General features: G+C 33.5%; 1 long non-coding RNA gene across 1 annotated transcript; it reads left to right on the forward strand.

Moving 5' to 3' along the window:
* Positions 1-1,626: 1,626 nt before the first annotated feature.
* LOC138312604 (uncharacterized) lies at positions 1,627-3,527 on the forward strand. The gene is made up of 2 exons (XR_011206994.1): positions 1,627-2,326; positions 3,256-3,527. It is a non-coding gene; the product is annotated as an uncharacterized lncRNA (long non-coding RNA).
* The last annotated feature ends 3,008 nt before the right edge of the window (positions 3,528-6,535 follow it).

The following is a 6,535-nucleotide window of genomic DNA, read 5'->3' on the forward strand; positions in this document are numbered from 1 at the left end:
TTCGATCGACTTCCATTTCCCAGTTCCGTTTAAGTAAAACGGAACTCGGAACCAGTTCCGAGTTCCGTTTAAGGAAATTTTCTATCATTGTAGATAAAATCATTCAATATGCCTAAAACATATGAATAATGTTGCTTGTTGTCATTTTTCATGGGTTACTACTGGTAAATCCACTTTAATTTAGTTTTCGATCGACTTCCATTTCCCAATTCCGTTTAAGTAAAACGGAACTCGGAACCAGTTCCGAGTTCCGTTTAAGGAAATTTTCTATCATTTTAAATAAAAGATATCAATGTGCTAAGCACATATTAGAAAATGTTGCCTGATGACTTTTCTAATGGATAAGTATTGGTAAATCCACTTTAATTAAGATTTCGATCAACTCCCAGTTCCGAGTTCCGTTTAAGTAAAACGGAACTCGGAACCAGTTCCGAGTTCCGTTTAAGGAAATTATCTATCATTTTAAATAAAAGTTGTCAATGTGCTTAGCACATATTAGAAATGTTGCCTGATGACTTTTCTAATGGATAAGTATTGGTAAATCCACTTTAATTAAGATTTCGATCAACTTCCAGTTCCGAGTTCCGTTTAAGAATTTTTTTATCATTTGAGATAAAATCATTGAATATGCCTAAAACATATGAATAATGTTGCTTGTTGTCATTTTTCATGGGTTACTAGTGGTCAATCCACTTTAATTTAGTTTTCGATCGACTTCCATTTCCCACTCGGAACCAGTTCCGAGTTCCGTTTAAGGAAAATTTCCTTCATTTTAGATGAAATCATTCAATATGACTAAAACATAGTTTAAGTAAAACGGAACTCGGAACCAGTTCCGAGTTCCGTTTAAGGAAATTTTCTATCATTTTAGATAAAATCATTCAATATGCCTAAAACATATGAATAATGTTGCTTGTTGTCATTTTTCATGGGTTACTAGTGGTAAATCCACTTTAATTTAGTTTTCGATCGACTTCCATTTCCCAGTTCCGTTTAAGTAAAACGGAACTCGGAACCAGTTCCGAGTTCCGTTTAAGGAAATTTTCTATCAATTTAAAGAAAAGATATCGATGTGCTAAGCACATATTAGAAATGTTGCCTGATGACTTTTCTAATGGATAAGTATTGGTAAATCCACTTTAATTTAGATTTCGATCAACTCCCAGTTCAGAGTTCCGTTTAAGTAAAACGGAACTCGGAACCAGTTCCGAGTTCCGTTTAAGGAAATTATCCATCATTTTAAATAAAAGTTGTCAATGTGCTTTGCACATATTAGAAATGTTGCCTGCTGACTTTTCTATTGGATTAATATTGGTAAATCTACTTTAATTTAGTTTTCGATCAACTCCCAGTTCCGAGTTCCGTTTAAGGAAATTTTCTATATCATTTGAGATAAAATCATTCAATATGCCAAAGACACATGAGAAATGTTGCCTGTTGGCTTTTTTAATGGATAAATATTGGTAAATCCACTTTAATTTGGTTTTCGATCAACTCCCAGTTCCGAGTTCCGTTTAAGTAAAACGGAACTCGGAACCAGTTCCGAGTTCCGTTTAAGGAAATTTTCTATCATTTTAGATAAAATCATTCAATATGCCTAAAACATAGGAATAATGTTGCTTGTTGTCATTTTTGGCGAGGGTCACCTCGCCATTGTGATCGTGGTTGCAAAATTCTCTTACAGTCAATTTCCTCAATATGATTGGCTAAGAACTTGCTCGCAGATACTAGCGCTCCTAGCGGCAGTGTATTCAACAACTTTGATTTTACCGGGAATTTTAAATAGCAAATTTTGAATATGAAAGTTACTGAAAAAGCGTATCTGTAATGTTAAAATAGGAATAGTAGATTACTGCTTTCATATCCTTACCATATACATCATCCAAATGATCTTAGGTTGGAAAATTTTCACTTGAATTGTGTACAATGTATCTAGACTTTTCGTCTCGAAAATGTTGTTTTCAATACATGAAGACGTTTCGTCCCGAAAATACTTCGCTTCGCCCCACGCGTTTAGTCCCTATTAGTGACAATTATCCCGCACCGGAAAAAAATGAAATCTATATTTCACCTCAAACATTAAAATTGTTACAATAATGATTTTTGCACTTTGAATCATATTAGTTCGGGAGCAAATATATTTCAGGACGATATGGAGATTTGTTTATCACGGCTGCGTTATGCCACATGTACATGTAAATCTACAATGGAAGAGAGACAACTCTAAGAACATTTTTGGACAAACTTGGACTAGCACGTGACAGACAGTAAACATTTTGTAAATGTCCAAGGTGGCGTAATCTTAAAACTAACGGCAGTTAATAAGGTATGAATATTTACCACATCCATTATTATCGATAGTTTTTTATAAGCACATGTATAAATATAAGATTATATCTATATACTAAAGCACGTCAGAGATTACCACTAAACCATTCTTTTAAAACATTGTAGTTATTTTCACCACAGGAGCTTGACGTTCTGATCATATACATACAGCATATTCATTAAACTAGGTAATACGAAGTAAATTTTTGGCCGAATGACATAAATCATATATGGAATGTTCATATAACTCGAAGTGATATTTTTTGGACTACTAGATCGACGAAAATGCCGATTTCTTCTTCATAATTCTTCCGTAAAACGATACTTAAAAAGCTGTTTCAATCTGTAACAAATGTAGAGAAAACTGTTAGTTGTTTAGCAATTATCCTGAGTTATATTTTACCAACAAGCATCAGAGATTAGCAATTAAAACTTACATAAACATATTCCCGACTCTCACTTGCATTGTGTGATCACTCGAGCGGAACTAATCTCTACCACGTGTACCTGGCACAGTCTTACAAATGCAATCGCACAAAAACCCACATGATCACTAGTTTTAGTGCGATTACCGGTACATTTTAGGGTGTGAACAATGTTAGTTTTTTTAACTTTTTACTCAACAAAATAGACTTAACGATTTTCATGATCAGCACCATCATTTTCTGTATAACTTATTAATTTACCACTGTACCCATGCATACGTGTGTATTTATACTTCTTTGTGCACATTATATAAGAACTGCTATAGACTGTACTTTACAATCAATTTATGAAGGACAAAACTCTTACATGTAAGAACAGGAGGACTGAAGAACAGCGAGAATTAAACCTCAATAATATTTCCTCTATGCTGGTATTGCTATTTATGATTAAAATGTTTAATTTACTCTGTTAATACATTTATTGTTTCCTTATGTTTTACAGAATGTCAGCATGCATGTATCATTTCAACTGGAAACAGTCCAGGAGAAAAATTGTGTGAACAAAAAGAAGTAATTTTCAACTGTGGAAGCTTAATATTGTAATGATTTTCAATCCGAAAATAATTACTATCACCATCTTCAAATTCTTTATTGTGAATTTAACTGTAATATGATTTAAGCATATACCTGATATTTGTTTATATTCTATGACATGTACATGCTTGAAATGAAATGAATAAATAAAAGATTATTTAAATTTAAAACACAATATGACATTAGCTGTTTATATTTTTTGTCAAAAACATATTAAGCTTATCGTTCATAACACACTAATCGTCATCTTCGAGACAATTTAATGAAAATCAATTAAACATTATTTGTATAACACATGTCGTCTTATGTTTTCCCCGCCTTGACTATCAATGTTCCCTGATCACTCTGAAAGTATTGATTTTACCTTTTTTTCGGTCACCACATGAACTGGCTTTAAATCAATCACACCAATGAGACATACATTTACTGCATTCATTATAACACTGTAAGGCAATTCTGCAAGATCAGCGAACATTGTTGATTTACCTTGAATATCTACATGCACAGTATGGTACTATATGTAACAGGAGAGGAGAAAATGTAGCGGCAAGACCGGGATTTGATCCCGGGACTCTCTGAACACTAGCTGAGTGCTCTACCGACTGAACTACCTGGTCATCGATAATCGACTAAGTCCAGTCCCGCTACCACTCCTCCCCCTTTTTTGAATACTATATAATACGAGACCCTTTCAAACATCACAACCGTTGGTTATTTAGTTGGGTGCCAATTCTGTAACAGGAGAGAAGAAAATGTAGCTCTTCCGACTGAGCTACCTGATCACCGATAATCAACCCAGTCTGATCCCGCTACAAATATTTATCTGGTTATTTTTTCTCCCTTCCTTATTTTCAATCTACCTTTATGACTTAGAATCTTACCTGGTGGAAAAGAATATTTTGTCTTACAAATCTTGACAAATTATGCACACTGTGATTGTTGCAAGCTAAACTACGTATCCGCTAGCTGATTGCTGTTGATTGTTAATGATCTCAAACACACTAATTACTTATTGTGCCAATTTAAGTAAATATATTCTACTCTTTTCAAATATTCCTGATTACTATTCGTGTGTAATATCTCAAAACATTGACATGTGCACGGAGTACGGCGGACCAGACCGCCGATGTTTGGACATCTGCTAGATATTTCAGTTTCAGGTTACGGTGGCCAATAAAAGAAAACAAACACAATGCGGTTTTCATATGTTATTTCTTCTAAATACAACACTTTTTGTGCAAGTTGTCAAGCATTTATGGGGAATATTTTGCATTGAAATTGTCACCTTCATACATCAGTTTTGGGACTCCCTGGACATTGTTTTCCCCATTTTGTGATGCGCAAAATATACTGATAGTAGATTTTTTAAGCATTTTCAACCCTTAAAATTACCTGCGCAAAATTATACCAGTTTTTACGGTATATGATATTGGAATGTATCCCAAACTTTTTATCATATTATTTGCCAATAACACTGTTATGATATCAGAAATATCTGATGGTCTTCAACAAGTGTTACATGAATTTTAACACTATTGCATAACATGGAAATTAGAACTTAATATCAGAAAGATAAAAATTGTGATATTCTCAAGACGTTAATCGGTACAACAACACCAGTTGATGTTATGGAATACAGAATTAGATTTATAAGAATTGTTTACATATCTAGGTACAGAAAATAATGTTAATGGTAGCGTTTTTAACGAAAGGGAAAACCCTGCTGAACAAACAATTAAATCGGTGTTTGCTGTTTATAAGAAATAAAGGAATGTATCTCTTCCTGTTCATCTTAAACTGAAAATATTTGATTCACTTGTAATGACAGTTTTATTATACTCATCAGAGGTATGGGGATTTGAAAATAAAAAATGTTGTAGAAAAATTCATTTGTAATTTTGTAAAACGATCCTGAAGTTAAGAAAGTGTACAAACAATTTTATGGTCTATGGTGAGCTAACAAGTTATCCGGTTTGAATTGAAGTTCGGATACAATGTAAATCAATCAACTTGCTGTTTTACAAAAGAATAATTACAAAACTTGTTAAAAGTAGACCAATTTATTAAAAAATCACATGGTGATATTGATAAGTCTTCTAGAGGACAGACATATTCTATATTTAAGACATTTTGGCATAGAAAAGTATGCCCCTTGTCTTTCTCTGCTGCAAAACAATACTTGTTAACTGATACTGTGGTCCCAGGAACTTGATGACAATTGTCATTAAGAATGGATATTTTCATTAAAGTGAATAGTCGGGCAAAGAAAACCAGTCTAAATGCGTTCATTGGCCTTCCAAAAGTTCTCACATATTAATACGACGGTCAAGTTCTGCCTGCGTTTCCCAGTTCTTACCATTGAAATAAAGAAAAGTTGAAAGCATTGAAAGCGAGGCTGCGTGGAAATGTAACCACGGACATAGTCAGCCGGGAGGATGTTTTAGGATTCCTATAATTTGAATTAATTTCTTCGTACGCAGACAGATTTTGACGAGAGATTTTATTTTTCTATTTCATAAGAAATTATACTGGATACATTCACACCATTTTTACCGACTTTAGCCATCCTTGCCCGACTGTTCACTTTAACATCAAATTAACAAGGAAAATGCTAAAGGTGTTATAAAATCATTTGACATATAACATCATAGGATATATTAGAATGGTCTTCCAAGATTTTAGTATGTGTCTCTTATTTTACACCTTGGTGTCCAAGGAATCCTCAAAAGTCCAAACTGGAAGGAACACCAGCCAAATTTATTTCTTATTGTACAAAACTACAGTAGTATTGACCTTAGAAATATATTCCTCCTATCATCGAGACCGAGCCATTTAGTACTTTCAGTACTTTGATTCATGGGTTACTACTGGTAAATCCACTTTAATTTACTTTTCGATCGACATCCATTTCCCAGTTCCGTTTAAGTAAAACGGAACTCGGAACCAGTTCCGAGTTCCGTTTAAGGAAATTTTCTATCATTTTAGATAAAATCATTCAATATGCCTAAAACATATGAATAATGTTGATTGTTGTCATTTTTCATGGGTTACTAGTGGTAAATCAACTTTAATTTAGTTTTCGATCGACTTCCATTTCCCAGTTCCGTTTAAGTAAAACGGAACTCGGAACCAGTTCCGAGTTCCGTTTAAGGAAATTTTCTATCATTTTAAATAAAAGATATCAATGT

The sequence above is a fragment of the Argopecten irradians genome, unplaced genomic scaffold (genome assembly GCF_041381155.1).
Source record: "Argopecten irradians isolate NY unplaced genomic scaffold, Ai_NY scaffold_0387, whole genome shotgun sequence".
Taxonomy (NCBI): domain Eukaryota; kingdom Metazoa; phylum Mollusca; class Bivalvia; order Pectinida; family Pectinidae; genus Argopecten; species Argopecten irradians.